This window comes from Rhincodon typus, chromosome 17 (assembly GCF_021869965.1).
Source record: "Rhincodon typus isolate 14 chromosome 17, sRhiTyp1.1, whole genome shotgun sequence".
NCBI classification, from domain to species: domain Eukaryota; kingdom Metazoa; phylum Chordata; class Chondrichthyes; order Orectolobiformes; family Rhincodontidae; genus Rhincodon; species Rhincodon typus.
Window position 1 is genome coordinate 24,839,666 of NC_063348.1, and position 27,601 is coordinate 24,867,266.

Genomic DNA, 27,601 nt, shown 5'->3' on the forward strand with positions numbered 1-27,601 from the left:
ACCACAATACCATTAGCGAGAAAGTGTTAGGATTTTGACCCAATGACACTGAAGAAATATAATTCCAAATTAGGACTGAATGTGGTTTGGAAAGGAACTTGCAGGTGGTGGTGCACCTATGCCTGCTGCCCTTGTCTTTCTAGATGGAAGTGGTTATAGCTTGGAAATGCTGTCAACGAAGCCTTGTTGAATTTATCCACTGTGCCTTCTCAATGATATGCACCTACTGAGCGGCAGAAGGAGTGAATGTTTGTGGATATAACTCTTATCAAGCGACTGCTTTGTTCCGGATGGTATCAAGCTTCTTGAATTTTGTTGGAGCTGAGCTCATTCAGACAAAGAGGGAGTATCTCCTCACACCCTGACTTGTCTTGTAGATGGTGGAGGTTTGGGGAGCTAGAAGTGAATTTCTTGATGCAGAATTGCTAGTTTACAACTTGTTCTTGTAGTCATAGTATTTATAAAGCTAATCAAGTTCAGTTTCTGTCAATGGTAGCCTCCAGGATATTGGTAATGGAGGTTTCCAGTGATGGTAAATTGAATGTGAAGGAGCAACGGTTAGCTTCTCTCATTGGAGATGGTCAGACCAATTTTGAATACTGTACATGATTTGCTGCGTTTGGATATGGAATACTTCATTATCTGAAGTGTTGTGAATGGTGCTGAACATTGTGCAATCATCGAGTATTCTTACCTCTGACTTTATAGAGGGAAAGACATTTGTGAAGCAGCTAAAGATGCACCCTGAAGACATTTGCCATGTGTCTGCCCATTTCACCTATTCCTGTTCTCCTGAAGTCTTTTACTACATTTTTAAGTTCTATAACATTCACAAACTTTGAAATTATGGCTATATAATCATGCCCAGCTCATTAAAGTATAGAGAACTGGCATCTGAGCTATGTTGATGAAAATTTCCATGCAGTCTGTTATCCCCATGAAAATCAACAGCTTTTGAAGAGTTTAATTTTCCAGTGACTGACTGACTGACAGAACTGAAGGATAAAGTTTCACAGATTTGAACTTTTACTGTAATAAATTAGTATCAAATTAAAAGGAAAAGCATACATTGTGACAAAGATTCGTGGTGAATTAGAGGATTGAGAAAGTTTTAAAAGCCAACCAAAAATGACCAGAAAAAATGAAGGAGAAATTAAACCATGAAGGTAAATGAGCAAGCCAGCAAGTAAGTTTAAAAATTAATAGGGAGAGGTTCACTAAATATATAACGAGGAAGATGGAGTCAAAAGTGAACATAGCCCTTAGAAATGTTGCTGGGGAAATGATAACCAGGAACCAGGGAATGGAAGAAGAGTTGAATAAATGCTTTAGCCCATTTTCACAGTAGGGGACATAAATAATCAAGGGGCTAAAATGGAGGAGGAAATAAGTACAATAACAATCACTGGAGAAGATGTATGAGGGAATCTCATGACGCTGAAGATCAATAAGTCCCCGGACCTATGGGATATATCCTAGGATTTTAGAGAAAGTAACTACAGAGACAGTGCACACACTGCTAGTAACCAAGGCATTTGGAATGTTGGTCTTTATTTCACAAGGAATAGAACATAAGTATAGGAAGTTTTGATAAAACTATATGAGCACTAACCAGACCTTACCTGGAATAGTTTCACTGGCCTTCTTTAAAGCAAGGAATATCATTGAAGACAGTCCAAAGAAGATATACTAGATTGATCCAGTCATGGAGAGATTTTTGCATGAGGAGATATTCACTAGGTTGAGTTTATTTTCATTGGAGTTTAGAAGTGCCCTTATTGCTTAGCAGGTTTACAGATTCATTGTGGCAAAGTTGTTTCCTCCTTGGAAGAGTCTTGGATCAGAGGGCATAACCTCAGAGTACGGTGTTGTCCATTTAAGACAGAGATGAAGAGGAATTTCTTCACTCAGGTAATGAATCTATGGAATTCTTTACTACAGATGGTCGTTGAGACCGGATCATTAACTTTATTCAAAGCTGAATAGATAGATGCTTAATCAGTAAGGGAATCATGGGTGTTGAGGTAAGGAAACAGCTCGAGACAAGGATTATCAGATCAGCTGTGATCTTATTGAATGCAGAGCAGACTTGATGGCCTACTTCTACTCCTATATGTTATGCTCTTAAACTAAAATCAACAATAAATCAGTACATTTTTACAGGTTACAAATACACAAAACTGAAAAGTTTGATTTTGTATTAATCAACTAACACAAGTAAGGTATGTTTTAGAACTCCTTGTTGTACTCACTGCATTTTGGGCAGATGTGTACCATTATAAGAACAAGTTCTAAGTACTCCCAGCTTACCAGTGGACTCCCTGCAGATTTCACCCTCTCTCAAAGCTGAAAGTTCTAAATTGGAATTCATGGTCCTGAGCCTAAGTCTTCCAAGTCCAACATGCATTAGGAAGGTTTACCTTAGCAACTCCTTGCTCCTTAAATTTTCATAAGTCCTGTTATTTATTTTGTCTACTTTTCAACAGTAAATCAACTTTTACAAGCATCTTACTTAGCTTTTATCATCAAAACCATTCGCCCAGTAATGACTTTGTCTGGAAGTAGGACAGTAACAAAGATTAATAAGATATTTTAAATGTGTATGGAATCTGTAATTTTAAAATGATTGAAATAAGTTATGAAGCGTTTACATCATTGTAATGGATAACAAATTGATCTCACACACAAATAAAAAAAACATGAATAAATAGGATCATGGTGATACAAGTATATACAATGTAATTTTCTAGTGATTTGATTCACAAAAATCATCCCAAGAGACAGGAAAAGTTTTCCATTGTTGCACCCTACTAATTTCTTTTTGTTAATTGACTATACTCTCATGACCAGTATTTTTATCAACTGGATTTTATTTTTACAGTAAAGTTTCAAGCTCCAGCTGCTGTGGGCTCACACCCTTTCTGACGTGTGCTGTAAATATTGCAACAAAACGTCTCTCTACCCAACCTTGTTCTTTATTTTTCAGCCCATGACTGAAATCACCACTGATAAATTGATTTACAATAGTGCTCAAGTATTCTAGATAAACAAAAGAGATTGCACATCAATGTTAATTTAAATCTATGCTAAAATCTTGAATTGCTATTAGCTTTTATTTTTAAGTTTGACATTCAAGATGACAGTATTAGGCTTTCCCTGACTTAGAATTTGGTGAACCTGTTTCAATTTATTCTGAGCAATTATTGAACTTATTAATTAATAGGGTTTATGATAGGCACCATCCATCTAAGTGCTGAAGTATGAGCTAACTAAAACACAAAATGCACCACATAACCAGGTTCAGCTTTAAAGAAGATTCATACTGGATCTGATGAGGCCAGACCTGCTGAGTTTCTCCAGCATTTTCTGTTTGTTTTAGCCAGGTTCAGTTTTGACACTGACATTTTTGGAAGCAAAATTTAAGAGAAAGAGTAATAATAAAAAAAAAAAGTACAAATACTTTTCATTCAATAAACGTGTAGCTGGAAAAACAGGTCACGCAGCATCGGAGGAGCGGGGAAGGCAACATTTCAGGCCGAAACCCATTGTTAGGACTCGGGTGGGGAAGGGGAGCTCAGAAATAAATAGAGGAAGGGAGGTGGGGCTGGGGGGGTGAGATAGGTGGATGCAGGCAGGGAGTTACTGTGGTTGGTCAGTGGGAGGGTGGAGCAGATAGGTGAGTAGCAAGATGGGGGTGGAGAGATTTTGAAGCTGGTGAAGTCAATATTCAGGCCTGAAACATTGTCTTCCCTGCTGTTTGGATACTGTCTGACCTGCTGTGCTTTTCCAGCTCCACATTTATTGACTCCAGCTTCCAGCATCTGCAGTCCTTGTTTTCTACAAACATTTTTAACATGTCATTACCTGCATATTGAGACCAGCTTTTTGGTAACAGAATTTGTAAACAAAAATATTAAATACAAAAAAAAGTTCTTCCATGCTAATCAGGGTTTAAAACTGAAATAACTACAATTTTATGGAATATTTTGTTGACAGAATTAAACCACTAGATGGCACAATTTGATTTTAAATTTGTTCACTTTTCTTTGAAATTGGGAATCAAAGTTCTGGTAAATGTTCACTTGAGTTTCCAACCAGATTAGATATAACAAAGGTCATTTTGCCCGATTTGACATTCACAACTTTCTTTTTATTGATGCAATGACTGGAGAATTAAGAGCAGTACAAATAAGTTACCCTGACTTTACTGTCTAATCCTCAATTCCACACTTGCATCCAGTGAGATTTTGTATTGTAAAAATATGTCTGTAAATAATGCTTATGTAAGATGTATTGCAATATAACATGTCTTTGTTACATTTTCGATAAATTTAGGCTGGTGTTGAACTGCAGCTACCAATCTTGGGGGTAGCAGTGCAAAGACCACAGGGTCTTGACTTCCTGGAAGTTAATAAATGTGGAGGAAAATTGAATAAATTAGAGGGAATGGAGCCATACCTCGTACAAAGGACGATCTGGTTGTGAGGCCACCTTGCAGGAGTTCTTGAGGGTAGATACTTTCTAATCAACCTGTTAGAGATGTTATTATACACCTCTGGAGTAGGTGGGACTTGAACCCAAGCCTCCTGGTTCAGAGGTAGGGACACTATCTCTCTGGCATAAAAGTCCTTGAATTCCTGCCCTGGGCCCAAACATCTACAGCTGTTCATCAATGAAAACCGAACAAAAACAGAAGTTGCTGGAAAAGCTCAGCAAGTCTGGCAGCATCTGTGAAGAAAAATCAGTGTTAATGTTGAGGATCTGGTGACAGTGTGGATAGCTGCTGATCTGAGGGAGGGTCACCGAATCTGCAATGTTAACTCTGATTTTTCTTCACAGATGCTGCCAGACTGGCTGAGCTTTTCCAGCAACTTCTGTTTTTGTTCATCAATTAACTTTGCTTCAATGCAAGGTCAGAATTGTGGATGTTTACTGATGAATGCAAAGTACTCAGTTCCATTCTCAAACCCTTAGATACTAAACCAGTCCATGACTATATGCAACACAACCGCCACAACACTCAAATGACAGTATAATCATAAGAAATAGGATCAGTTGTAGCCATTCAGCCCATTGAGAGTGTTCCACCACTGAATAAACTCATGGAAAATCTGAATTTGGCCTTGACTCCATTTTTCTGCCCACTCCTCAAAATCCTTGACTGACATGTAGAATAAAGATCTGTCTAAATCAGCCCTGAATATATTTAATAACAAAGCCTCTCAAGAAAAGCAATTCATCTCCATCTTAAATGGGCAACTCTCTTATTTATAAATGTTACCACTTAGTTATAGATTACTCTGAGGGAAATCATCCTGTCAGCATTGTGTTCACTAAGCTCATCATTTATTCTTCCAGACTCCAATGAGTATAGGCCCAACTTACTCATTCTTGCATCAAAGACAACCTTTCAACACAGGAATCACCCAATGAACCTCCTCTGTACTGATTCCAAGGCAAGTATATCCCTTCTAATGTAAAGAGTCCAAAACAACTTGAGTTCTCGAGATGCAGTGTTCCCAACCTGTACCATTTGTAACAAGACTCCTCTACTTTTATACTCCATTCTCCTTGCAGTAAAGGAAACATTACCTTCCTACTTGCTGTATCTGCATGCTAGCTTTTTCTGATTCATGTACATTTAGATCCCTCTGGACTGTCGTATTCTGCGTTCTGTTTCTGTTTAAATAGTATCGTGTATTCTTCCTAACAAAGTAAACAACCTCACGTTTTCCCACAATATACTTCAGCTGCTAACTTTTTGCCCATTGGAAACCTAACTACATCCCTTTGCAAATTCTATGTATCCTCTTCACAACTTGCTTTTTTGGTTATTTTTTTTACCGTCATATTTGGCTACAATTCAATCCCTCTATCAAATTAATTAATGTAGTTTGTAAATAGTTGAGCCTACAGCACTAATTCCTGTCTACTCCAATAGTTATAGCCTGACAATCTGAAAATGCCTAATTTCTCCTAAACCTGTCCACCATCAATGAGGAAGAAGTCAGAATGGCTGGATGAGTACATCTCCCAAAGACTATCAAGAATCTTGATGTCTACCAGGATAAAGCAGCCTGCTTCATCAGCATCCATTCACCACTTTCGACATTCACTTCCTGTGCCACTAACGCATCGTGGCAGTATCATGTGGCATATACAAGATGCACTCCAGCAATTTGCCAAGGCTCCTTCAAAAGCACCTTCCAAACATATGACTTGACCTGTACAGCTTAGAATAAGAACAACATGCATAAGAACACCATGACCTGCAACTTCGTTATCCAGTTACACAGCATCCTGACTTGGATGTATTTGTTCTTTGTCGCTAAGCCAAAATCCTGGTACTCCCTCTCTCACAGCACTCACAGGGAATAAACTGCAGCAATTCAAGAATCCTTTACCACCACCTTTTCAAGGGGAATTAGGAGGAGTCAATGAATGCTAACCTTGCCACTGACAGCCATATCGCAAGAACAAACATAACAGTAATAATTAATGTACGGTTCCAAACAACCTGCAGTATTGTGATCTATGAAGCAGATAACATTAAACTTCAAAAGGATATAGACAGGTTGATGGAATGGGTAGGCAAATGGCTTATCAAATTTAATGCAGAAAACTGTGAAGTGATTTATTTCACTGGGAAGAGCAGAGAGAGAGGCGATACACAATAAAAGGGACAGTTCTAATATGGATACAGGAGGAGAGGGACCTTGTGGCATATGTGCACAAATCTAACTGTGTATAGTAAAGACTAAATAAGAAATCTTGTGGCATTATTCTAACTTAGAAAATGTAGAAACATGGAAAATAGGTACAGCAGTAGGCCACATCCAGCTCCCTCTTGAATATATCTAATGAACTAGCCCTAACAGCTTTCTGTGATAGAGAATTCCACAGGTTCACAACTCTCTGAAGAAATTCTTCCTCGTCTCAATCCTGAATGGCTTGCCCCTTATTCTTAGACAGTAACCATTAGTTCTGGACTTCCCAACATCGGGAACATTCTTCCCTCATCCAGTCTGTCCAGTCCCCTCAGGATTTTATACATTTCTGAGATCCCCCTCATTCTTCTAATGAGTACTCTAGTGAATACAAGCCCAGTCAATCCAGTTTTTCTTCATATGTCAGACTTGCCATCCCGGGAATCAGTCTGGTGAACCTTTGCTGGTTTTCCTCAATAGCAAGAATGTCCTTCCTCAGACTAGGAGACCAAAACTGCACAAAATATTCAAGGTGTGGCCTCACCAAGACCCTGTATAACTGCAGCAAGACATCCTTACTTCTATACTCAAATCCTTTCACTATGAAGGCCAGCATGCCATTAATTTTCCTCACTGCCTGCTGCACCTGCATGTCAACCTTCAGTGACTGTTCCATTGTGAAACTCAGGTCTGAAGAAGGGTCCTGACCTGAAACATCAGCTTTCCTGTTCCTCTGATGCTGCCTGGCCTGCTATGTTCTTCCAGCTCCACACTTTGTTATGTCGTTGCACTTTACCTTTTCCTGAATTGCCAGCATTTCGATAATAATCTGCCTTCCTGTTATTGCAACCAAAGTGGATAATCTCACATTTATCCACATTATATTGCATTTGTCAAGAATTAGCCCACTCAGCCAGCCTGTCCAAATCACCCGGCAGCCTCTTAGCATCCTCCTCACAGTACCTAGTTTAGTATCATCTGCAAATTTGGAGATATTGCATTCAATTCCTTCATCTAAGTCATTAAAGTATATTGTGAACAGCTGAGGTCCCAGCACTGAACCCTGATGTACCCCACTCGTCACTGCCTGCCACTCTGAAACGGACCCATTTATTCCAACTCCCTGCTTCCTGTCTGTCAACTAGTTCCATATCCACATCAATACATTACCTCCGATACCATTCTCTTATTAAGTACCCAAATTCTGAAATTTTTTCTCCAGCAAATTAAGAAAAAATAGTACTGGGGCCTAACCATGTCATTCAGCAGTTTCATCGAGAATTGTAATGAGGCTGTAGGACTGAATTTTTAAAAATAAATTTGACGTGATTCAGCAAGTGAATTATTAAATAATATTCTGTTTAACTGTGGTCGGTGAAAGACAATGAAAGTGTCATGTGGCCTTTTGTCTTTGAACGCCTGTGTGTTTAATGGAAGGTATCGTGTCCTCTGGTTAAATAAAGAATTGCTCAAACATGCTTTTACAGTTCAGCAAACAAACTCAGGCTAACAAATATTAAACCGTTTCAAAGTGAAAACAACTCTTGGGTTTCAAGACACAGCTATATTTTAAATTGGTTTAGTTTTGCGTACGTAACAGGTCTGTTTGTACTTTCTTTGTGTGCTGATTTTGAACGTTATGTATTTTGCTGCATCTTGTAAAATTGCTATGATAATTATTTTAATAACATAAATTCTTTTGGACAACAAGGAAGCCAGAACTGTCTTTTGAAAATGACTTTAGTTAACTTGGTAAATAGCTCATTTAACTAACAAATATTGGTAGGCTTTGGAATTGTCCAGAAAATTAAGATAAGTCAGTTAAACATTTACGTTAATATGAATCACTATGGTGTGAGACTACATATCTTCTAAATAGACAACAAATTACTCTGTAGTGCTTACATGAAGATCTGTGAAGTTTTTTTTGCAAGAGTACATAAATTGTCTATAAGTACATTTCAAAACCGTTTAAGTCGGTAATTACAGAAAATACAATAAAAACATCACATATCTCATTTGAGCATTATACTCATAGACGTAACAAAAACAAAATTGCTGGAAAAGCTCACCAGGTCTGGCAGCACCTGTGAAGAAAAAATCAGTGACCGGACCCGAAACGTTAACTCTGATTTTTTTCTTATGCTGCCAGACCTGCTGAGTTTTTCCAGCAACTTCTGTTTTTGTTCCTGATTTACAGCATCCACAGTTCTTTTGATTTTTATGCCCATAGACGTATTTAGTTCTGATGGAATGTTGACTCTGCTTTCTCTCCACAGAAGCTGCCAGACCTGCTGAGTTTCTCCAGCAATTTCTATTTTTGTTTCAGATCTCCGCCATCTGCAGTTCCTGGTTTTATCTCAGGGATCTAGTCAAGAGATAATAGAAAGTGGTAGCAGTGCAATGAACAGTAAACAAAGCATTTCTAAATTGGACACACAATATCTAGCCCATTCCAGATTGATTATGTGATGAGCATGCGTTGACAACTCAGTTAGAGATCAGGATGCCTCTGCTAATCCACAGAGAAAAGCTGAAAGCGAGGAACAATAAGCCTTAGATAACTCCTGCCAGGCCAGTGTGCAGTAAGAAGACTGAAGAAGAATTTCAGTCAACAGACCAAAACAAGCATCATAAGCATTTAATATTTTAATTTGAATCAACTGAATCCACTGACTTTATTGTGTATGATAAACAATAAATTACATGAAACCTGGGAAAACATACCTCCACTGGAACGATCTTGTAACAAGCCAGGATTAGTAGTCCTCTCGGGTGCTCTCAATTCAGTCTATGATTGTAATTGACTTAAGTCAATGGGGTGATGGTGGTGGTGGTTGTACTATCACTGAACTAGTAATCCAGAAACATTCACTAGAGTCATACCACACAGAAACAGACCCTTTGGCCCAACTTGTCCATGCCAGCCTGGTTTCCTAAACTGAACTAGTCCCATTTGCCTGTGTTTGGCCCATACCTGTCTAAACCTTTCCTATGCACATACCTATCTTTTAAATGTTGCAATTGTACTCGCCTCTACCACTTCCTCTGGCAGCTCGTTCCATACACACACCAACCTCTGTGTGAAAAAGTTGCCCCTGCAGATGCCTTTAAAAATTTTCCCCTCTCACCTTAAACCTATGCCCCTCATGATTTTACAAACCTCTATAAGGGCACCCCTCAGCCTCCTACACTCCAGGGCACAGATTCAAATCTGCTACAGCAGCTAGTGAAATTTAGATTCAACAAATAAATCTGGAATTGAAAGCTTGTCTCAGTAATGGTGACCATGAAATTATTGAATGCAGTAAAAAAAATGTTAACAATGTCTTATGAAAAAGAAACTGCCTTCATTATCTAGTCTGGCATACATGTGATTCCAGACCAACTGTAATGTGGATAATTCTTAACTGCCCTTTGAAATGGCCTGGCAAGCCATTCATTTCAAAGGAACTTTGGGATGGCCAACAAATGTTGATCTTGCCAGTGACACCCAAGAAGGAATGAAAATCATCTTAGAATTAAACTCATAAGTGAGCCCTAAGCCAGACAGTATGTAAGATATGAATGATAGAAATTGAAAATCTATTTGAGATAAATTTTGACAGTGAAATAAGACCATTGGTTTAAGGTGATATCAAGAAACGTAAGGACAATGGAAGCAAAACTTTAAATTGTTTATGGTTGAAGCACTGTAATTTACACAGAGATGGAAGGATTAAATGATCAAACATCCCACTTTATCTACATTTTTCTTGCTTTTTAATCTATTCTGTATGCTTCCCTGATGCCTTCATGAAGGAATTTTCATGCCGAGGAATTTCCTTCAATCTGATCTTGCACTATTTTAAGAGCTAAGAGAACAACTATAAGACTTTTTCATGAGAGAAATGCGCACAGCCCTGTCACCAGGACAGGAGTATAATATCATGCCTCATAATGCTGCAGCAATTAAATCTTCAAGGTTTGGAACATGATTTTTCACATGATAGGACAATCAGAATACAATAAATTCAAATGTTATTCAGCTCTAACTGCTGCTTTTATTCTATTTTCTATAATCCAAGACTGTAAATGTACATTGAGACATGTTGCTGTCGATCAAGTTTCTACAGCTTTGGTAATTGGAATTAAATATGAAACAATGTTCAAAGACCATCAAAGGAGAAAACCATTCTTTTTATGTGTTGCAAGGCTGCAACAGCAGTTGTGTGTATTTCTGAGAAATTACCTGCTGCACAAAGAAACTTCACATTTTCTGAGGAAAGATTAAAGTTCAGATGTTTCAGCAGATTATTGGGAGCTGACTTAAAGAGCGGCAGCTCTTATCATGCATTAAGTTCAGCATTTAAAAGGTATGGGTGCTAAATTCATTTGTGTAATGCCAACCTGAAGATTAATAACGGAGGAGGTGCCACTGACTGCTTCCTGTGTGGCCCACACATGGAGCTGAGCCATGTTTGCAATCAGGTCCATTCCCTACCCATGTATTCAAGGTTGCAGAGTGTGCATGATGATGTCATGCTATGCAAGACTTGCCCATGTATATACACAACTGATACCAGTGTTGCTAGACAAAAGAGGATACCAGAAGAAAGCACTTTAATTACTTTGGTCACTTGGATGAAGGCAAATAGCGTTATTGTTATTTTTAATGCTCCCTGTCTCTATAAGCAGCTACAAGTGTTGGTGTGAGTTTGCAAAACCATGGTAGAGAAAATTAAGTAAGGTTAATCCATATCATTTTTTAAGATCAAAGCCCAATCAATAATTAGAAAATTCCAGTTGCATCATTTTTGTTATGAACATTAGCAGCAGAGAAAAGTAAATGGGCAGGGAAATTGAAGCTGCTCACAAAGCCAAATATGTCTCATTTCAGTTACAAAATAATGCAAATCAGATCTCATGCCAAATTTTCTGTTCTTCAACTAAACTCCACCCCCAATGCTAACTTAGACAATATAAAATGGGTACATAAATGACGCATAGACTTAGCCAGCAAAATCTGGACTTCTAAAATTGTTAGTTTGAAAAAGTTGATGAAACATTGAAATTGATTTATATTTTTCTACATACATTTGTTCATGTTGCAAGTATGGTAATGCTTATCCCTCAATAATTGCCTGCAGAATTGTGATTGATGCTGAAATTCTTGTCAGGGTTTTTATAAACCTCCCTGATTTAGTTGAGGAAAATAAGATGTTGAATGGATGCTGAGTGCAAAAGCAGAGTCCCCTCATTTATTGTGAGTGTTAATAAATAATTTGTGCCCCTCCACTTCATGAAGGAAACTACCATATAACTATAATGTTTCTTAGAAGTTGCCCAGCAGATAACTAGTACTAGGGGAGGACCTTGACAACAACCAGGTGAAGACATAGCAGCACTAGTGATGTATTGAGATAAGTGTCTGCCCTTAACATCAAGGCAGAATTATAAAAAAAACTCAGTACAGGTAAAGAGCATCATTGGCAAGTATTTATTGCCTAATGCTACTTGTCCTAGAGAGGGTAAGATAAGTAATTTGCTTCCTGAATAAAAATGAGTGGCTAACTAGGGCAATTGTTGTAGGCCTGGGTTAAGTATAGGCTAGAACAAATAAGGGCAGTAATTTTGCTCCCCTAAAGGATGTTAGTGAGCCGGATACGTTTTAATGACAATCCAGTCAATTGATGGTCACTGTTGTTCATGCTAGGTTTTTAAGTCCAGTTTTCATTCATTAATTGAATTTAAATTCATTACTTGCCATCCATTGTGCGTTTTGAATGCAGAACTCTGGATTATTAGTTTAGGCTTCAGTATCTCTGGTCAAATAGCATATCAACTATGTTAACATAGTCCTATTCGACCAAATATTGCATCAAAGAGTTCCAGTAAAATTGAAGTTAATGGGGATCAGATGGAAAACTTTTCACTGTTTGAAATCATACCTAACACAGAGGAAAATGGATATTTGAGGCTAAACATCACAGATCCAGGACCATGGTGCAGGAGTTTCTCAGTGTAGATTTGAGCTGTTTTTAGCAATGACTTCCCCTTCCTTTGTAAAGTCAGAAGTGGGGATGTTTGATTGTTGCATAGTGTGTTGTGTTGTTGATTCTTCACACAAATATGCCAAAGACTATGATTTAAACTAAGAGGATTTATTAAAGAATGATAAGATTCCAGGAGAACACTTCATACTTGTGTTACCTGCTGATCAATACAGTGCCAACCAGCATATCACATATTAACTTTAATCACTTACTGTAATGTATGCCATATTCAATGTTAATTAGTATGTTAAACTACATATACTATGAAGCAAAATTGTAACATTCTCTGTAAATAAATAATTACATACTTTATAAGCTATTCACATAATGGAATGGGATAATTGAGAAGAATATTTATGTGTTCATTGATGGCCACGTTAAGTTGTTCAAATATTTCTGAAACGTAGATATTCTGCTGACATAAAGTATGAACATATCAATTAGGAGCATAATCAGGCCTTTCAGCCCTTTAGTTTGCTCTGCCATTCAATTAGACCATAGTCGACCTGTTCATGTTATGAATTCCTATCTACCCTCATAACTTCTGATTCCCCTGCCTGACAAGGATCTTTGCTTTAAAATACCCAATGATCCAACCTTTGTCATTTTCTGAGGCAGAAGGGTTTCAAAGTTACATAACCACGAGAGAAAAAAAAAATTCCCATCATCTCTTCACAGTTGAGTATTATGTGTCAGCTCTCTTTCTTCCACTCTCAGAACTAGTGGAAAGATTCTATCCTTTTTTGTATTTATTGATTGTGGATTGAAATGGGAAAAGAACTCTAACAGCCAAGGATTGTTGAAGGATTGCTGCAGGTTCTAAAAGCAAGTAACTTGACACTCATTTTAAGTGCTGTTTACACAGCTGTTTATGCAAACAATGGGAAAAGGTCTACTTGCAGATGAGTCATGGGCTTCAACTGAATGGAGATTTGGCCAGAAATCAAGGTGACCAGTTATCATCAACAAAGGCCTCCTGCCTGCCAATAACTACATGACTGGCTCCCAGATAACTGAACAGCTTGATTAGTTCTGCCAAATATTCACACAATCAGACATCTGAAGGAAGGAAGAAGCTATGCTTCTGTTCTGCAGCAAAAATCACCTCAAGACTGAATAAAACCAATTTATTTTTTTCCTTAGCAGTTGCTGTAAACCGTAGCTCTTAACCAGTAAAACAGAATTTTTGTGTTTGAACCAGCCACTCCATACCATCTTCAAGCAAGTGAAAGTATCTGGAGAAGGAGATCAAGGAAAAGCCCATCCTGACAAGCCAAAAGGACCAACTCAGCAGACCCTATGAAGAGGGACCATTGAGCCCCCATCCCAGTCTTTCCCTCCGTCCATTAACACCCATGTTTTTTCCTGTTTGTGTCTCTCTGAGCATGTGTGGGGACAGAGTTTATAAAGGGGTTAGAATTTCTAAAATTCTATGTCAACGGATCATAATTCTTTTTCTGTAGCTATTTAATAGATTTATAGTTTAAATTTATACAATAGATTTATCTGTTGTAACAAATAGTCGTTCTTGTTAAGTACAGAAACCTAGCCCATAATTTCTGTCAACATGGGTCTAAAAAACAGCTTTAAATTGGGGAAATTTGAGTATTTTTACAAAATTTTTAACTTCTGTGATGACTCCAGAAATAACACAGCTTGATTTCCAGTGCACTATCCTAGTGAGGTATAACACTTGATTATACACTTGTTCTTAACTCTACAAGTTATGATGCTGTTGGATAACTTGCACATCTGTAATCTAACAAAAAACTCACATTCTGTAACTGCTTAATGTGTACTTGGCATTAGAATCATACTGTAGGTTGTACGTCATAGTAACAATAATGTTACAGAACAGAAGTAGGTCATTTGACCCAACAGGTGTATGCCAGGATTTGAACTCCATTTTTAAAGCAAGGACATTGACAAATTAGTGTCCCGTATTTAATTTTATGCTTAAGGTCTTACTAATTGAATAATCTCTTCATCCATTCCAATTCTACATCTTGTGTGTTTGTAGGAGTGTGTGAAATAAATTTTGTTCTACTTTAACTTTACGTCAGTGTTGTTGTGGCTCTTGCAAAGTCAAAACACACAAACAGAGAGAATGGGAGAAATATGCTCTGAGTGATTATGTCAAAATGAGGGCAAATTTTTTAAAAATCTGCCTATAGCCAGATAGAAGAATCGAGCTTTGTTTTGAAATTTGCAGTCTGCCTGCAACAGAAAATGGGGACTCATGTCTGGAATTAGATAAAACAAACTGCGCCAAAAATGTGACCAAGAGTTATGAAATTTGACAGAAGTATGAGAAATGAGCCAAAATAAACTGATAGGAAACCAAAAAGGGAAAACTGGATGTCTGAAAAATAAACAGCCACAACATAATGTTAATGTCAGAAAATGGCACACCTTGAATCAAAGGAATCTATAGAATATGATAGTTTGCCTGCTGAAGTGTTAGTGTCCCTGAGCACAAACCAGTTAAAGCTGTAACTCGCGAATTATAAGAAAATCTGCCCAGCGTGTTAAAATGGAATGAAATCTGCTGCTTGAACACTTTTGACTCAGTCCACCAGTATATCGGTATACGAGGAATTAGAACTGAAAACAGATTAATAACCTGTCACCATCAAAGCTAGAAAGACTTTAAATAGAGCTTGAGTTTAGGGAGAGAGAAGAGAAAGGGAAGAAAGCTAGAGAAGGAAAGTGTTATACTAGCTGTGAAAACTGGAATTGCAGTTGTAAATTTATAGAGAAGCTACTCTACAGAGAAAACTACAGATTGAAGCTACTCAGAAAAGGTCTGCTCCACTTTGCTATCAGTTTAAATCTTCTACCCCAAACCAAGCTTTGGATCACTTTTAAATGAGAGGTTGATTCCTATATTTGAAGAGGGTGGTGCAGAGTCTTTCTTCACTACCTTCAAAAAATGACCAGAAGAAATGGGAACCCTCATGATTCAAGATCTGGTAAAAGGGAAGGCCCAAGATGTTTTTCCCATGCTAATCCCTGAAATGTCTGGTGATTATGGACACACCCTTAAAGGAAAAAAGAATTCTCACAACTCAAAAAGCCACAGCCACTGCTAATAGCTAAGAACATAACCATAAGCCGGGCAACTTAAGCTGACCCTTTCACAGTAACCCCCAAAATCAGTGGGAGGCTAAGAGGGGAGAGGTGGCTGGGAAGGGAGGGGAGGTAGAAATAAGGCTGCATGATGACCACCCCAAGCCCCAAAAGTATATTCCCCAGAGACCGGAGTGTTCCCATTGCTTAAATATAGGCCTGGATGCTGGATGCTGAATGGCACCCCTGGCATCCTGTAGAACTCCACAGGAGAAGTCTCAGGGAAGATATCACAAAAACAGTATCAGCAGAAACCCTCACAGAAGAAACTGGCCCTTCTGAGTGTATTGCCCTCTGTGTGACCAAGCCAGAAACAGACCCCTGGAGACACCACAGTTTTGTCCTCACTGGCCTATGTTCCCACACCCCTCCCAAGACATGAGCTAGACCATTGTGCTGTTCTAGGACACAAAGGCCAATGAATCCTTTATATTAGAGAAAACCCTAAGCCTCCCCCAGTACCTCCCTGAAAGCGATGGTGCTGATGGTGGAGTGGTAAGACGATACATGTCTGTACCCTTGTATAGGTTCACCTGCTGCGCAACCTGGTCTTGAGTTCTGTTACCAAAAATCTAGTCTGTCCAGTCTTGTTAGACCTTTATATGTTTCAATCAGATCTCCTATCATCCTTCTAAATGCTTGTGAATACAGGCCCTGTCAAATCAATCTTTCTTCATAGAACAGTCCTGCAATTACCAGTGTCAGCCTAGTGAACCTCTGCTGCATTCCCTGTATGGCATGTATATCCTTTATGAGGGAACGAAACTGCAGGTTTGGTCTCATAAGGCCCTCTTTAAATGATGTAAAAAACTTACTGTTCACCTGAGTGATTGTCCAGCTTGTTGCATTTCCTGCTTCAGACTTCCCGTTTCTTCCGTGCACTTGAGCATTCTGTAGACTGCCTTCAGAGCTCATTGCCCTGCTGTGGCCTTTCCTTTGTTTGACTGACTGCACTTGTTTTTTTGCTGTAGCCCTTCCAATGCAACCTTCCCCTAGCCAATTGGTCTAGGTGCTCTGCTGCTCTGCAGACTTTTTCTGTACTCTCATTATGGGCTGTCTGAGGCAACAGCTTCTCTCACTGGGCCTGCTGTTGGCTTTTCCTGAAGAATTCTACCTGATTGATGTTCTTCCATTTTCCAAGTCAGGAATTCTTCCAAGGAATTCCTTTTCTCATGTTTCTTTTCTCCTGTGTTCCTGACTACTGCCTGGTTACCATTGGTCTGTAAATTGTAGTAAAGGTCAGGTCTGCACTCAGGTGAGTGAACAGCTTTATTACAACTGTACACAAGGAACTATAAGAGAGGACATCCCTGGAACCTTTCAGACACGTGGCCCAGTTCATCTTGTGCAGTCGCCATCAATGACAGAGTTCATTACGCACGTGCTCAGTACCTATTATTAGAATAAAGGCATATATAACCCTTTTCTCTACAGATCACAGTACCTAAACTCAAAATAGATTGTCAGTTGAACAGTTAAAGTTCCATTACCATCAGCTATGGCTGATGGCAGATTCTTACTGTCCAAATTTCTTCAGCTAAACTCAGTTTAGTTCTGCTAGGTTGACAGTTTTCCAGATATGAAGCCGAAGTGCTTTATTTGTTGATTAAGTAATTGATTGCACTTACAATATTTTGAATACTGGCTTACACAGATCTGGTTTTCAGATTTTCAAGGTCTGTTCTAAGCCTTTTTTAAAATAACTGTTGTTTGTGCCTTCCTGATAGTGCCGACTTCCATGTGAAAAAAGTAGTTTGCGAGACACCCACAGTCCAACAAGCCTGAGCCAAATCAGGCTCCAAATGGCCCAAAGCATGATGGTTTTGTTTAGTCAAACTTATGCATTTGAGATGTTACATCATAGTTGAAAATCCTGCACAAATAAGAAAAAACCTATGGTTGTTCTTTCCATACATTTCACATCCTTCAGTCATCTTTCATCAGAAATTTGCAACTTTGATTGATCTTGCCCTCAGCCATAGGGTAATGACTGATGAAGTTACTGGATGTTTAGAACTACTTCAGATTTCCACTAACTTTGGGGAGTAGCATAACCCTGCATTTACTTTGAACCAAGTTGTATGAGTACATTGAGTAATGAGATAAGCATACTTGCACTTTAAAAATGCAGGTGCTTGTTCATAAATAAGATTGACCTTGAATTTCTGGTAAACCAAATGCAATGTTTTTTTCAAGCTCTCAAACTGCTATTTCCAGTACATTACAGAAAACCATGAAAGATTGTACCTACAAGTAAAATAGAAGTATGATCCAGTTTAGTTTTGACAAACTTAAGCTAAAGGTGGTATTGGAAAACATCCAAATTGTGTTAGACTAACTGAACCATTGCATGTGACCAAATGGGAAGAAACATACTGAAGGAACATGTTGGCATTACTCCATTTAAGTGACAAAATCTCGTACAATTTTCAGACAAATCTTTTGGTGTTAATGGCTGAATCAAACCCTAGAACATTTTCCATAAATAAAATAGAACTGGATTCTGTGCATTCATCCTAGTAAAACACATGTAATCAATCAACTCAACTATTGTTATTGTCAGCAAAATCTATCACATGCCTACTTTGCATCTTATTTCCTGACTCAGTTCACTAAAAAGTGGTGTCAAATAACTTCCAAAACACGAGGAAAACATTTTTATTCTTGCTTAACTGGAATCTAAGCACAAGATGAGTTCAAGGAGAGCAGTTTAAATATTAACTAAGGCGTTCACTGGCTGATTTGAATATTGCTTCACTTATTCCACTCGTGTCCACACACATTTAGTTCCCAGTAACAGAGGATGGCTGACAAGATCAGTGATGATTCTCTTTCCTAATAGACATTAATTCACAGGTACAGTGAATGGATTTTCTCTATTCTTAAACTTAACATGTGACTCTGAGTTTTATTGTGCCTGTCAGAATCTGAACTAAGATTAATGAAACTTGTTACTCGAGACTTGACCATATGATGTAGATTTGCTGGTATGTTTACTGTTCATAGCAATGTGAAGTCCTATTATTTGTAAACCTTTGATCTGACAATAACAAGACTATTTTGTTGAAATGCTAAAATTATTACTTTTGTGCTGATTCACTATTGGCTTGGATTTTCCTGTGGCCAGTCATTATTTCAGTATAGCTGAGAGTTGCAAACGGGTCTTGTGGAATCCCCATCGTAGCAGACTCTGTGGCAATTGCCGAGCAAACTGAATATTCTGCTAGAATATTCTTCCTTAACTGGAACCCTTCAGAAGTCTCCATATAAATCAAAGACTTCAAATTGTTCTGATGAAATTAAATAAAGTAGTTACTGAGACAAAGATTATTAATACATAGTCTAATTTTTGAGTAACTAATCAATAGACTCCCCTACCGATCAAACAGTCCCCAATGACACCTCCTACAAATCACTTACAGCCCCCAGACCCTGACCTGACAATCCCTGGGCCACAACTTCACTTACTCCTCCCCCCATCTGTATGAACCAATGCGAATCCATCACCCCTTCACTCCACCCCACCGCTGGACTAGACCACAGCTAATTCCCTTCCCACTGGACTCAACCTAACACCACACCTCCACTGCTGGACCTAATCTGACTCCTCAGTTGCCAGACACAATTCCAAGATTCCCTGACCTATGCTGGACATGACCCTCCCCCTCCCAGATCCGACACCCAAATCATACTCTGGCCCTGTTCAACCCGATTTCTCCCACTCAACTGATCTACTTAACACTGCATCTTGCCACCTTGCACCCACAGAACCTGATCCCTTCCCATTTGACATCATAATCACACGACATTCTACCTCCTACTAATCTGACATCCTATCTCTGGAACCCCACCCCTCCCAGCTGGCAACCTTCCTGGCTGGCATCCTACCCACCTGGCACTCTACTCATGTGGCTTCCTACTCCCAAACCATCTGGAATTCATCTGCTACCACTCTATACCCATCTCAATTCGATTCATTCCATATGATATCAAGAAATGGTTGGAGGCACAGGATACTACAAGGCTATGGGGCTAACAGCATTTTGGAAATAGTACTGAAGACTTGTGCTCCAGAACTTGTCACTCTCCTAGCCAAGTGGTTCCAGTACAGTTACAACATTGGCACCAATCTGACAATGTGGAAATTTGCCCAGGTATGTCCTCTACACAAAAAGCAGAACCAATCTAACCCAATCAATTACTGCCCCATCGATTTACTCTTGATCATCAGTAAAGTGATGTAAGGTATCAACAACAGAGCTATCAAGCAGCATCCTGCTCAGCAATAACCTGCTCAGTGATGCCCAGTTTAGGTTCTGCCAGGGCCATCAGCTCCTGACCTCATTACAGCCTAGGTTCAAACGTGGACAAAAGGGTTGAGGTGGAAATGACAGCCCTTGACATCAAGGCTGCATTTGGCCGAGTGTGGCATCAAAAGCCCTGAAAAAATTGGAAGCAATGGGTATCAGGCAGCAAATTCTCTGGTGGCTGGTGTCATAAGAGACAAGAGGAAGACGGTCATGGTTGTTGGACGTCAGTCAACTCAGGCCCAGGACATCTCTGCAGGAGTTCCTTAGGCCAGTGTCCTCCGCCCAACCTTCTTCAGCTGCTTCATCAATGACCTTCCCTCCATCATAAGTTCAGAGGTAGGGATGTCTGCTAATGATTGCACAAAGTTCGGTGCCACTCATGACTCCTCAAGTACTGAAGCAGTCCATGTTCACATGCTACAAGATCTAGACAATGTCCAAGCTTAGGCTGGCAAGTGGCAAGTAACATTTAGACCATACTAATGCCAGGCTATCTCCATCTCCAATAAGAGACAACCTAACCACTACCCCTTAACATTCATTGATGTTACCATCATTGAATCCCCCACTATCAACATGCTGGAGGTTACCATTGACTCAGTTGGATTTGCCATATAAATACAGTAGCTTCAGGAGCAGGTCAGATGCTAGGAATATTGCGGTGACTAACTCACCTCCTAATTCCCCAAAGGCTGTCCATCGTCTACAAAGCACAAGTCAGGTATGTGATGGAATACTCCCTACTTGCCTGGATGAGCGTAACCGTGAGAATACTTATGCAGCTTGACACCATCAAGCACAAAGCAGCTCATTTGGTTGGCATCACATCCACAAACCTCCACTCCCTCCAGCACCAACTGCAGTCACTGCAGTGTGTAGTACGTACAAAGTGCATTGCAGAAATTCAGCAAAGATCCTCTGACAGCACCTTCCACACTCACAACCAATTCCATTTGGAAGGACAAGGGCAGCAAAAACATGGGAATACCATCACCTGCAAGTTTCCCTTCAAGCACTCACCATCCTGACTTGGAAGTATATTGCCGTTCTTTCACTGTGACTGGTTCAAACTCCTGGAATTCCCTCCCTAAGGGCATCGTGGACTGCAGTGGTTCAAGAAGGCAGCTCACTAGGAACTGGCAATAAATGCTGGCCAGCCAGTGACACCCACGTCCCACAGGAGAATAAATAAAAAAAGTTTGGTAGTCCTGCTAATATTTGGGCTGTTTCAAGTCACAGTTGAAAAGAGTATAATGTTACTAACGTGACAAATTCTCTTATGTATGTTTTAACTCATGTTCAGATTCGAAAGCTGCACCTCTTGTAGATTTTAGCAAAGTCAAATATTTAACAAAGTTTCTTGTCTTGATGCCAAAATATAAATGAACAGGTAAGCTGTGCATTGTGTAGCTGCTAAGCCAGATGTCTGCTTTTTTGTATTGTACCAAACAGGATTTGGTGAGTTAAAAGAGAGCAAATCTTTTGAAAAAAATAGAGTATGATGACATTTGTTACTTCCAGTCAATAGGTGAAATTAACCTTTCAACCATGTTATATTTTCATCAGCATAAAAAGGATGAAAATTTTAAAATCAAGGCGTTGCTTGACCAGGATCCAATGTACAGGAGTATAGGACTTTCTGTGAGTTAATACACAGGCAGCACATAATTGGATGACTTCAAGTTTACAGAGGATAGAACATGGGAAACCAGCAGGAATGTGTTAGAATAGTCAAATCTAGATGAAATAAAGGCATAGATGAGCAGAGAAGCTGAGACAGAGGTGAAATCAAGCAATAGAGATGCAAAAAGAAGCTCTTGGTGATGGTGCAAATATGAATTTGAAAGGTCTTCTTGGGATCAAATCAGACACCGAAGTTGTGAAGAAATTGCTTAATGTCAGACTGTGTTACCAGGAAGAGGGATGGAGTTAGGAGACAAGAAGTTGAATTTGTAGCAAGGACTGGAAATAATTATTTTAATCCGCTCAATGCTTTCAAACATTTGAAAGAAATATTTGTTCATCCAGTCCTAGATGTTGGCTAAGCAGTCTGATTAATTAATAACTGTGGAACTGTCAGGCAAGGTGATGGTGAGCTAGAGCTGGGTGTTGTCACTAACTCTGTACCTTCGGGTGATGTCACCAAAAGGAAGTGTGTAGGTGAGAAGAAAGAGTTGTGGAAGGGGGCCAGAGGTAATGTTATACGGACAGGTAGAGAATGCATTGCATATAATTCTCCGGCGACAATTGGATGGATAAGAGTGGAACCACATGGGAGCTGAATGACAATGGAGATGTATTGAAGGAGGATGGTGTGCTTCAACTCAGTTCATGACAGATTTCAAGTCCTGGTTGCGAACAGTAAGACAAGGATGCTTACCTGTGTCACAGTCACATAGGATGTCATCTTTGATAAGTGCCACCTTGGTTCTATTTAACTTGGTTAATTATACCTGTTTGCTTTAACCCAGAAAAGCAAGGTCTGTGTTAGATTCTAGGGATTGAGGTGGCCCTCAGCATCAGTGGCTCATGAAATCTGTCATGAGCTGAATATAATGCAATAGTTTTCAAAACTGCAATAAAAACTAAGACAAGATTGACCTGGTTACAAAGTGCTTCAGATGCCTCAATTGATCTTACGATGTATTCTTTCTGCCCACACAGCCTGACTAAGAGAAAGTTTCATGGAAGCACTAGAGGAGGAAGTAAAATGCAGCAGCCTAAAGAGGATACAAAAGATGATATTTTGCTAACTGCAGGAGACAGTTATGCCACTATCCTATTTGAGACCTTTTCTTCAATTCCACCTCTTTCAGTTCATTAGCAATGACATATAATTCTCCCCTGTTTCGTTTACAGACATGCCATAATCTACAAACCCATCCCTGTCAGTAATACAGCAAGTTTTCATTCATGGTACCTGATGAATACAATTTCCAATTTTTTTCCAAGATCAAGTAAATTTGATTTTACAATTACTGAAAAAAAATGTTTGCCTGCTTGCAACCATAAAGTGAGGTTGTGCGATGGGTGGTGGACAATGCAATTTTAGCCCAACTTCAACTATGAATCAGCTACAGATACAGAGAAAACCTTTCCAGGGAGCTTGGTCTATAGCATATTTGATTGAGAAGTGTACAAACGCTGGTATGGTTTTGCAATATGAAACCAAATTCAATCTCTGTTTAATTCCAGCATTTGCACATCAGATAAAAACTGTTAACAAGGTCATGTTGCTAATGTTGAGGTTTTGATACCATACAGGTATAGAGTCAGTTGAATGTGTTATGCTGTATTCTTTTGGTACAGAATGCAACTGGCTTCCAACTATAGATCTTTGTGCATCTGTCTGCACGTTTTAGAATGGTGTGCATTACATATCAGCTATACATTTCTGGTTTGAAATGCATTAGTTTCAGTGGAAAATGATCATCCTACTTACTATTGTGTTACGAAATAATAAAAATATTTTTATGACTTGGAACTAAATGTGGTTACTACTAGGTATAACACAAGCTTTCTGTGTAGTGGCAATACAGTGAAAACATTCAATTTGTCCAAATTTGAGTGAACATGTGAAAAGCAATAATCTCCACAAAAAATTGACCAATTCACTTGTGGTCATTAATGGGCTTTTGACAAATGTTTCACTTAAGTGAGGGGATATTAATGTGCTTATGAACTCCAAAAGAGGAAACGAAGTGTAGTTTACTGTGAGCTCCATGTGACTGGCATTTAACGCTTAGAAGACTTTGGTAGTATAATGCACATTCTTTTGAAAAACTAAATATATAAAACTGACATCTTTTAACCTCTTATTTAAATCACATAAATATTCTCTAGTCTTTTATCTTCAGTTAATTCTAATTGACATCATTCAGTACATTAGAATTAATATCCTTATGTATGTTGCTGGCACCCAGTTCAACATTTCTGCAGTACCAATAACTCCATATTAAAATTTCCTAAGTTGCTTCAATTGAATCTTGACATTACAAAAGCTGCTTACTCAAGTTGAACATGGAATGCTAGCTTTGCTGTTTCATTCAACCCAGATTTGAGCTTCAACAGCACATCCAATACATCATTCTTCATCACCATTATCAATATATGCAGTCAGGCACTAAGTGCTTGTTGACGATTTTGACCCAATGTTCAAACAAACATGTTTTCAGCATTGGTCGTAGGATGATGGTATGAGTGAGTACCCTAATCAAAGGATATTTTGATCTTCCTGATCTGTATGCTTTTTTCACAAGTTAGATTTACCCACAGAGATACTGATTGCTTGAAACTGCCATATTGCTGCTTTTCTTTTTCCTTGTCAACTGCTGCTATTGAATCCACATCTGATGGAATGAGAAACATTAATAGAAAATGTTGTATCGCAAATGTTCTTTCAATAAACCATGATGTGAAACATGTTCTGGAGAAAAGTTACATGGCCTTGCTCTACCCTACCAAATATGTTAGGGAGACAGGTAGTCACTTCAGCTATATGAGGTACATTATAATTTCACAATTAAAATTCCTGTATAGCTTTTCTTCATGCTGCTATAGGATCTTAAGTAGGCACCTTTGCAAGATTTCTGATTCTCTGAGTGACTCATGATGATTAAAGATTGAAAAGATTGAGTAATATCATTATCCTTGTCTTGTACATAGACTATACAACTTGCAAGTTTTATATGAATGCTGCATAACCAGTTATTTCTGCATTAAACTATCAGAAATGCTTTCTTGGAAAATCCTTTGTTGTTGGCAAATGTCAAGAGTTGGCTAACTTATAATGAGCAGGTCATACAAAGAAGAGCCAGTGGATGTGATATCTTTGGGTTTCCAGAAGACCTTTGACAAGATGCTGCACAGAAGGCTGCTAAATAAGATAAGACCCCAAGGTGTTAGTGGCAAGGTACTGGTATGGATAGAGGATTGGCTGACTGTCAGAAAACAGAGAGTGGGGATAAAGGGGTCTTTTCCAGGATGGCAGCCAGTGGCTAGTGGAGTTGCGCAGGGATCATTGTTGGGCCTACAACTATTCAAGTTTTATATTAATGACCTGGACAAAGGAATAGAGGACATTGTTGCCAGGTTCACAGATGACATATAGATAGATGGAGGGATGGGTACTAATGGGGAAGTGGGGAAGCTGCAGAAGGACTCGGACAGATGAGGAGATTGGGCAAAGAGGTGGCAGATGGAATACAGTGCAGGTAAAGTGTGAAATTATGCACTTTGGAGTAGAGGCATAGACAATTTTCTAAACAGGAAAAGGTGATGAAAATCTGAAGCACGAAGGGACTTGAGGGTCTTAATTCAGGCTTTTCTTAAGGTTAGCGTGCAGGTTCAGTTGGCAGTTAGGAAGGTAAATGCAATGTTAGCATTTATTTCAAGAAGGTAAGAATACAAGATAAGGGATGCATTACTGAGGCTGTCTGTATAAGGCTCTGATCAGACCGCATTTGGAATATTGTGAGCATTTTTGAGCCCCATATGTAAGGAAGGATGTGTTAGTGTTAGAGGTGTCCATAGGAGGTTTATGAGAATGAGGCCTGGATAAAGTGGAGGTGGAGAAGATGTTTCCACTAGTAGGAGAGCCTAGGACATGGGGGAACAGCCTCAGAGTGAAGGATCGACCTTTTAGAAGGGATACAAGGAGGAAGTTCTTCAGTCAGAGCATGGCGAATCTATGGAACTCATTGCCAGAAAAGGCTGTGGAGGCAAGTTTTGAGTGTCTTTAAGACAGGTGTAGATAGGGTTTTGATTAGTAACAGGAACAGGGGTTAAGGGTAGAAGGCAGGAGAATGGAATTGAGAAATATGTCAGCCATGATTGAATGATGGAACTGACTTGATGTCTGAATGGCCTAATTCTGCTCCTAAATCATAGAATCATAGAATCCCGACAGTGTGAAAACAGGCCCTTTGGCTCAACAAGTCCACACCGACCCTCAGAGTATCCTACCCAGGCCCATCCTCAGACACTATGGGCAATTTAGCATGGCCAATCCACCGAGCCTGCACATCTTTGGATTGTGGGAGGAAACCGGAGCAAACCCATGCAGACACGGGGAGAACATGCAAACTCCACACAGACAGTCGCCCGAGGGTGGAATCGAACCCGGGTCCCTGGCGCTGTGAGGCAGCAGTACTAACCACTGAGCCATGTGCCGCCCGGGAAGCGCTTAGTGCCACCCGGCGGGGAATTGAACCCAGATCTCCTGCGTGACAGGCGGGGATACTAGCCACTATACTACCGAAGACAGCGCACATCTTATGTCTTATGATCTTGTGGCCTTTTCCAAAATACACAGTGTGTCAAGTATAAGTTAAAATTCAGAAAGCCTCAGGGACCTTGGCATTTCAATATTTCCCTTTGCTTTCTTGGCACATGTTTACAGTTATTTTAATAAACCTGTAAGACAGCATCTCAATTTTTTTACTGGAGGTAAAACTACACATGAAATGTTGTTGTGTAAGAACTCAAATCTAATAATTACTTTAAACATTTCCACTTATAATAATTTTAGATCATAATATATTCATCCCGTTTTGAAAGTAGAAATTAAACATAGTACCTTATAAAAGTGCTAGAGAAATTTGGTAGGCCTGGCAGCATCTGTGGAGAAAGAAACAAAGTTAACATATTGAATCCAATATGACTCTTTTTCTGAACTGAAGGGGGCTGGAAAATAATAGTTTTTTATGCTGTTGATGAAGGAAAAGGAGGAGTGAATGGAACAGATGGAGAGGGTACCCAGAGCAAACGACAAAGGGAGTGCAAAGGGTAGTAGAGGAGAGATATAGATGTAAAATTGGTGTGAATGTATTCATGGTACATGTGAATCGTGGAAGGTAAGTCAGCTTTGTTGACAGCAAACCCATGACAAACAAAACACTGGAGGTGTAAGCGCGTGTAATAAAAATGAATTCCTGTGTTCATTCTTTGAAGTTTTTGAACTCAATGTTGAGTCCTGAAGACTGCAAAGTATCTGAACAGAAAACGAGGTGCTTTGTTATGACATTGCAACAGGTCTCAGACAGAAATGTCAGAATTAAAAAGACACTGTATTTTGAAATGGCAAACAACTGGAAGGTCAGGGTTGTTCTTAAAACAGAATAGAGATGTTCTACCCAGTCTGCATTTGGACTCAGCAATGTGGAGGAGTCTGCATTTTGTCTAGCCTTCCCTCTAATTTTCCTTCCAGCAGCATGGCTCACCAAGACTTCCATGCGTGAAAGTCAATGCCGCATTCAGTGTGTTGGTGCCAATCACTGTGTATGGAACCTTGGAGACGCTACACAAATAAGAAACCACAGAGATTAGAGGGAACATTGATTGTGAGCTGAAAATAGAGTAGATAACATTGAAAGAAGTACAAGTAAATCTCTGCTTCACCTGGAAAGTGTGTTTAGGTTCT

At 39.2% G+C, this 27,601-nt stretch overlaps 1 protein-coding gene across 3 annotated transcripts in view; it reads left to right on the forward strand.

The window, feature by feature from the left end:
* Positions 1–18,651: 18,651 nt before the first annotated feature.
* Positions 18,652–27,601, forward strand: part of syt19 (synaptotagmin XIX) — a 70,609-nt gene continuing 61,659 nt past the window's right edge. Inside the window, exon 1 of one of the 3 annotated variants that reach the window (XM_048607097.1) lies at positions 18,652–18,727. The gene's annotated coding sequence lies outside the window, so the exon portion shown is untranslated. The remainder of the gene's footprint in view (positions 18,728–27,601) is intronic. The other 2 variants (XM_048607098.1, XM_020511969.2) reach the window with 2 other exon arrangements.